Source organism: Malaclemys terrapin, chromosome 6, assembly GCF_027887155.1.
Source record: "Malaclemys terrapin pileata isolate rMalTer1 chromosome 6, rMalTer1.hap1, whole genome shotgun sequence".
Lineage (NCBI taxonomy): Eukaryota > Metazoa > Chordata > Testudines > Emydidae > Malaclemys > Malaclemys terrapin.
The window spans coordinates 98,722,657-98,729,737 of NC_071510.1; the positions used below are offsets into that span (position 1 = coordinate 98,722,657).

The 7,081-nt window shown below is 44.3% G+C and overlaps 1 protein-coding gene across 1 annotated transcript in view; it reads right to left on the bottom strand.

Moving 5' to 3' along the window:
* The window catches only part of GPBP1 (GC-rich promoter binding protein 1), a 60,933-nt gene extending 55,029 nt beyond the window's left edge, over positions 1-5,904 (bottom strand). The window contains exons 1-3 of the mRNA XM_054032244.1: positions 5,779-5,904; positions 3,564-4,619; positions 2,660-2,728 (exon numbers count right to left, since the gene is read on the bottom strand). The gene's annotated coding sequence lies outside the window, so the exon portion shown is untranslated. The remainder of the gene's footprint in view (positions 1-2,659; positions 2,729-3,563; positions 4,620-5,778) is intronic.
* Between the last annotated feature and the right edge of the window lie 1,177 nt (positions 5,905-7,081).

Consider the following 7,081-nt stretch of genomic DNA (forward strand, 5'->3'; position numbering starts at 1 on the left):
CATCTGCTCAACCTCCCCATATCATCACATTAACTGCATCCATTAATCTGTTTGCATGTTGCCTCTTTAGGCCATGTCCAACGATAAAAGCTTATATATGTATAGCTTATTTGAGTACTGCAAGGAAATAAGCTGTACCAGTATAAGACTCCTTTATAGCAACATGACTCCATTCCCTAGGGCAGAGGTTCTCAAACTGTGGTCCGTGGACCATCAGTGGTCCATGAGTTCCATTCAGGTGGTCCGTGGATAGTTCCCTCTAAGGTGCGCGCCTGGGCGGCTGCACACAAGAGAATGAAGGGCCACCTACCTAATTAGTAGAGCCACACAGGCGTGGCTCTACTAATTAGGTACCTGGACCCTGGAGAAGACGCACACGCAAGGTGAGGTGGTGGCCTTAGGGGGGACAATGGGGTAGGGGGCAGCAGGTGAAAAGAAGGGGTGGGGGAATTTGGGATATGCAGGGCTGCAGCGGCCAGAGAAAAGAGGCAACTTTCCCCAGCTCCAGGACTGTAGCTACCAGGGAGAGACGGGCCTCCTTCCCAGCCTCATCTCTGTGGCAGGGAGAGACCCCCCCTCCTCCCAGCTCCAGCCCCAGGAGGGCTGCGGTTGGGGAGAGAGGGAGAGACCCCTGCCGCGGCAGCCCTCTAGCTGGGACCGGGAAAGACAGGGGAGAAAGGGCACATCCATCTCATTATAAAGGTGAAGACTAGTGATACTAAAATATGAGTTATGTGCTTTTATTTGTTGGGGGGAAAAAATGTTAATTATTGTTTGTTTTTTTTATATAGCGCTTTTATCCAAAGCACTTTACAATAGTTAGCAAAAGTACAAACAACATTTGGAAAGCTCATTAAGTGGTCTGCCAAGACGCTCAGCAATTTTCAAGTGATCTGTGGGGGAAAAGAAGGATGAGAACCACTGCCCTAGGGGTTGTATCAGGATAGCTATATTGATAAAAATCCTACAGCCCTGACAGTTATACCAGTACAATGAATGTGTTTAAACCAAGCGTTACAGTATAAATTCTTCAGGGCAGGGACCTCATCTTCATACCTATCTGCAAAGTGCTGCAGCCTAGTAAGTGCTATCAAAATTTTTAAAATATCTATATAGAAGAGGTACTGTAGTCAACCAGCATGGTGGCAGTTTTTAACCTTAGTAGGCCCTACGTACCTGTATGAATTTTGGTCAAGGTGCAATATCCCATCAAGAGATACAGTAACACATACAGGAGAGCTTCATACTATGGCCAATACATATGCATGCAAAGCAGGATACTTAGCTCTCAAGTGAGGTCATCCTGGGATCCTAAGTTAGGGGACAATAGTGAAAAGAAAGGCTTTCCTGCTGCCAGCAACTAGGAAAGTGTAAAGAATAGAGTCAATTTACCAAGACTGAAGGGCACCCATCTATATACCAGACAGAACTAGGGTAGAACCATCCAGAGAAAGGGAAATCACTTCACAGAATGAGTGTCCCAGGCTGGAAAAGGGCTTGATTTCAATGAGAAAACCTGATCAAGAACAAGTTGTAGTAACACTGGAAATCAGTAGCTAGAAAAGCATTAGGGACTTTCCTATTACTATGAGTTTTAAATGGAAGACACTTAGATACTACATTGATGGGCAGTAGTATGGAACCTATAGATAGGTAATTTAAGGAAACACCAACATCACTTATGGATGAATTTTTTTTTAACCTACTTGAAGCAATATAGTAGTGCATTATTACAACTGAAAGATTTAAGAAAGGAATTTCTCCATTTTTTAGTTTGCTTACTTTATAAATTTACAGTACTTTGTGTATAACCCATCTCACAAATTATCCTGTATAATCAATTAACCCCCAGTCATTCAATGAACTCCACTCTAAGAGTCATGAGTCAGTGTAGAGCCCAACTAACTTCAATGGGGTTCCTCACAGGCATAGAGATCCGCCCATGCAGAGCTTATTACAGGATCAGACCTTTAATCATTTTCTCATGATTGCATGGGTTAAGCAAAGGAGGAAAGAAACACTTAAGGAAAAGAAAAAAACAATAGGGGAATTAGTGCTAAAAAACACATAACTTGGCCATGGGATTTGAGAATAGGTAGAACACCTGAAACTATCCCAGAACCATGACTAGATCATGGTAACCCTTTAATGATGGTGAACACAATAGATTTTGATTCAGCAGAAGCCAAATAAGACAGCACTTCACAATAAAACTCCTCACTCTATTCAGTATAAAGCTCCTCCAGCACTTAGGAGGCAGGTGGAAAAGGGTAATTCTGATCACACAGGTACCTGAACACAGGCCCTATGAAATAGGCCTATTTAAAACAACATCTTTCATTCCTGGTCAAAATATCAGCATATAGAAAAGCAATTCCAATACAATCATCTAGGCACAGCTTCACATTCATTTAAAATTGCTTGTACAAAGGCTTCCCTTCAAGACACTGCCCCAGATCCCATTTTAGAGCCCTTGAGGAGACTAAAAATTGGTATTAGCAAATACAAGTTTTGAAGAGCTTAAAGAGAAAATTATGAAAATATGTCCACTTCAGTAAAGGTGACAGACTACAAATAGTGCTTTAATTATTTAAACCTAGGTCAACGTGATCTTTATGTATGAAATACAAGATTAAAGCTGAATAAAGTTACCACTGACTTTTCAACTAGGTTGTTTTGTCCATCTTAATTTTTTCTTGAGGCAGTAGTGGATCTGTTGAAAGCAAACCTGCAGAGAAATTAATTCAAAATATTGCAGTAAATGTATTTACAATTAATAGGAAAACTGTTTCTTGTAATAAAGCTACCCCATGTTTCCGATGAAAAAGAGGAACAGCAATAAATTTAACAGTAAAGATGTGAAATTGAACAATAAAAATGTGAAGGGGTGAATTAAGCAGCCTGTTGCTATCTAATAAATCAGAAAAATCAAGGGAGCTTTCAGGAACTAGACAGAGGGTTAAAACCCATCACATTTCTCTGAATACAACTTTAAAAAGTCAGCCTGCTTAAACAGATGTTTTATCAAAACCTGAGCGTGGACAGGAACTACTGTCTCCACTCTTAATTCTTAACATACACTGCAGGAAATCAATTTAGCTACATAGCGCAAAATTGTGCAAGTTCTTAAGCTTCTATCACTTCAAGCAACCTTATGAAAAGTTTCTATGCTGTAGTGTGCGTATTGAGAATTTCATTTTTTCCATTTGTATGCTGCTGAATCAACTTAGTCAAAGGTATTAACTTCTTGATGTTCAGGATACAATGTAAACAAAAAGACACAGAATACCTAAAAATTCATGCAACAGCATACAGTTTAAAGGAAATCCTCAAAAATCACATGTTTTTCTCCAGTAAATGCTATTTCTTCTTGCAACAGCTTCCAATATTTACAGAGACCTTGCTAGTTACTAAACACTACAAGTGAAAAATTGGACTGTGAACTCATTTGAAGGCTTTCAAAAACAGCTTAACAATTACTGCGTGCGGGACATTATTTATGCCTCTACTGAGGGGATAGTTTATTCAAATGTATATTGATTCATGCACAGTACGATACTTACAAAATCCAAGATGACTGTACAAGGTGTTAGTTCAGTGTAATTTGTATTTTCCAGTTTGTTTTCCTTGAAATAATAGCCCGAGTCCTTGAAGATACTACATCAGTAGCTATTTGACAGAGTTCACCTCTTAGAAATCAGCTACCCATCCTTCTCGTTTACAGCCTTCACAAATCTATTTCCAAAATTTCCCAAGTCTGATTTAAGAAGCTTGTTCTATCTTTTTGCAGCCTCTCCTCTTTATTATTCCATGTACATCCCACTATAACGAGCATCAGCTCCTGATGAAATAAATATACCTTTTATGACACCAAGAGTAAAACTGAAAAGCCAAATTTCACATCTGAACTGAAGAACATTTCTAAGCTTCAGCTCATAGAGGCATCTGCAAACAATGGCTATCTGGATACCGCCATATTGATTGTTGGCAACATTATACCAAAAAACTCAAATAAAATATAAAAGAAAAAAGGAAAAACAAAGTTCTATTAGTCTCTTCATTTAGAAAATAGATTTCATTGCAAAATAAAAAAGGCTGTGTCAGAATATTTAAAAAATAAAATAAAGGTAAAAATATCTGCCATGAAATTCTTCAGCCGTGTTTAAACAGAACCAAGGATTACATTTAATGCAATCTAAAACCAGTTGACAAAATCAGTTATGCATATGACTCAAACGTATCTTAGCCAGTGCCTGAAAAGTTTTAATTCCAAGAAAAAAAGCTTTAATTTTGACAGCAGAAGTATGCTGAGAAATTTAACCAATTATCCATTCCATATGGACAAGTGTCCACGGATGAGATGTCTCGTACTTTTGAGTAGAGAAATTCAAGACTTCACAAGCTTTCAATTTACTTCTTAGACGTCTTCTGATGGTTTCAGAAGCCTTTTGAGTAGGGCTTGACTGAATAAATCATAATTCCAGGTCGATGTCCAGTTATTTTTTCCCCTCTTCAACTGAAGCAAAGGCTGCAGGTCAATGTCCACCTTCCTCCCCCTCCACAACAAACTGAAGGGAAAGGCTCTAAATATCCAGGATAGCCTTTATAATCCAAACTGCCTACAGGAGGGGAAAAAAAAAAAAAAACACAATCAGTTTTCCTTTCTGAAAGTTCAATTACATACTGTATTTGCCTATAAAACTAATCTCATATCTTTTAAAAAAAAAATGCAGTGTTCATAAGTAGCAATTCAACCTTCATTCACATGACAGAGAGAAGAGGAACAAGGAAGAAGCAGACATTTCCTATGAACAGAGCACAATATCAATAAATATGCTGTGCACGCTGAACTTTCTTCTTGTCCTTATACAAACAGACGTTTGCTCCCCCTTCTAAGAGAAACCAACCAGGAAGCCATACAGTTTTCTCATTTTCATAAAAAAATGTGTTACACCAAAAGAGGAAGCTGCTGAGCCTAGGTTAAAAATGCCAAACGAAAAAAAAAAAAACCCTCCAGACATTAGAGAGCTACCTGGGAAATCCCTCCAGCACTCCCACTAGGGAAGAGAAATAAACAGGAGTAACGAACGCACAGGCTGCAGTCGGGATTAGCTCACACGCCAACGTGATAGCTTTGAACTGAATGCGTTTGTTTTTAAGGCAACGGTGGAAGCGTATTTACTGCCACCCCCACCCCCCAGACACACACGCACAGTGGCAAGGAGACATTTCCCGGAGGGGTTCGCCTTGAGGCTTCGCACGCTGGATTGGTCTAGGAGATGTTTAAAATCCTCACTCGGGGTCTATTGCTGCCCCTCAGCCAAGCACTTGCGGCTCAGCCAGCCCCCCCGCCAAAGCCCTGTGTTCAAACCCAGAGGCCACATGCGCCTCGGCTGCCCAGGCGTGGGGAGAGGGACCACCAACAATGAGCCGCCCGAAGGGGGGGGGGCAGGAGAGAGGCTTCCCGTGCTAGGAAGCCCCCGCCCCCCGTGGGACCCACTCGGGAGCCCGAGCCCCCCACCAGGCAGCAAGGGGATCATTCCTGCGCCTGTTACCCCGCAACTCAGCCCCGCTCCCCTCCCCCATACCAGCCCCAGCTCCCCCTCCCCGCAGGGCGCCGCCGGGCCCGGACCCCCTGCCCACCACCGCATGGAGGCCACTAGCCCCCTCCACAACGGGGATTCCCCTCCACGGAGCTCCCTGCCCCCGCCGCGAGCGGAGCCTAGAGCCCGTCTCCGTCCCCCTCCCGCAGCCCCTCGGGCCTGCCCCGGGCCGTACCCGGCTGGCTGGTCCCGGCGGCGGCAGGCAGAGAGCAGAGGGTCCCAGATTTGAAAGCTCCTTTTGCCGCTTCTCCACACACAGTCACACAACTCGCCTCGCTCCCAAAATGGCGCCGCTCCGAGCCGCAATGCTCTGCGCCCAAACCTCGCGAGAGTCAGCGCGCCTAGCCGACGCCGCGGGACGGGCCCCAGCAGGCCAGCCACCCGCAAGGAAAAAGGGGAGGAGTTTCAAGAGGCGCCAGCCCACGCCGTGGAGGAGTTTCAAGGAACCCCCGCCGTCTGCTCCGCCCCTCCCCCACCGCGCCACCTGAGCCAGCGGGGAGCCCCCCGTGCTGTGACGTCACCCGGAACAATCCCGAACGTTCTGAGAACAGCTGAGGGGGAATCCCCAGCGCTCGCCGCTTGCCTCTGATCTGGGAATGCGGAGTCCCCGACCGCGGCTCACCCCAGTGGGGCGCAACAAGGAGAGTTTATTAATCCTAATTAATAGTATCCCTCGTGACCCCACTGTCTCTGGTGTTATATCACCTGGAGACTCCCGAGCAGGAGCAGCACGGGTACCAGGCTGTGCTGTGTATTGCGCTGACTGTGGAGAACACAGATCGTTTTCACTCTGTGATTGAGGCACTCGGTGACATTTGAGAGCAATCTTTAGTTCTCCACGATAGTGGAAATTAGTTACAATGCATCTCTGCGGTGATAGACCTATTAGCGATGAGTGAGTTAAAGAGAAAACAGACTGCGGCTAGCAGTACAGGGTTTTGTTTTTATAATATATAACCAGTGGGCAAACATAGAGACCTCAAAGTGTTATTTTGTTAAAAATCTGATTATTTTAAACCAATCTCATGGGAGGGAGGGATGGGGAGTGTGCTTGACTTGAGTTGTAAACATTTGGAGTTGGCAGTAGTGATCTGGGTCTGCCATCATCGCAAGCCAGCGGAGCCTAGTTATTGGAAACTACCAGGCTCGAAGACAACCAAAAGTGACAGCCTTGGAGAGAGTATAGAATCAGACTGGATGAGATATGAATTCCCACTAAGTTTTGCAAGGGAGCATTGCTATGGCAAGCAGCTGATCCCTGGCTCCATTCCTCCCTGCTCTGGTTCCAAATACCCTACAATGGAGAACAAACCCCACAGAGCTGCAATAGAGGAGCTTCCATGTGGCTCCAGGGAGGGAGAGAGCATAAGACATGGAACTAGCATTTCTCCCCTCTAAGCCCGCTCCCAGTGGATTCTGATGGTCTGTATTCTCCTCAGCTTGCATTAGTGGAGGGAAGAATGTCACCCTTAAACGAA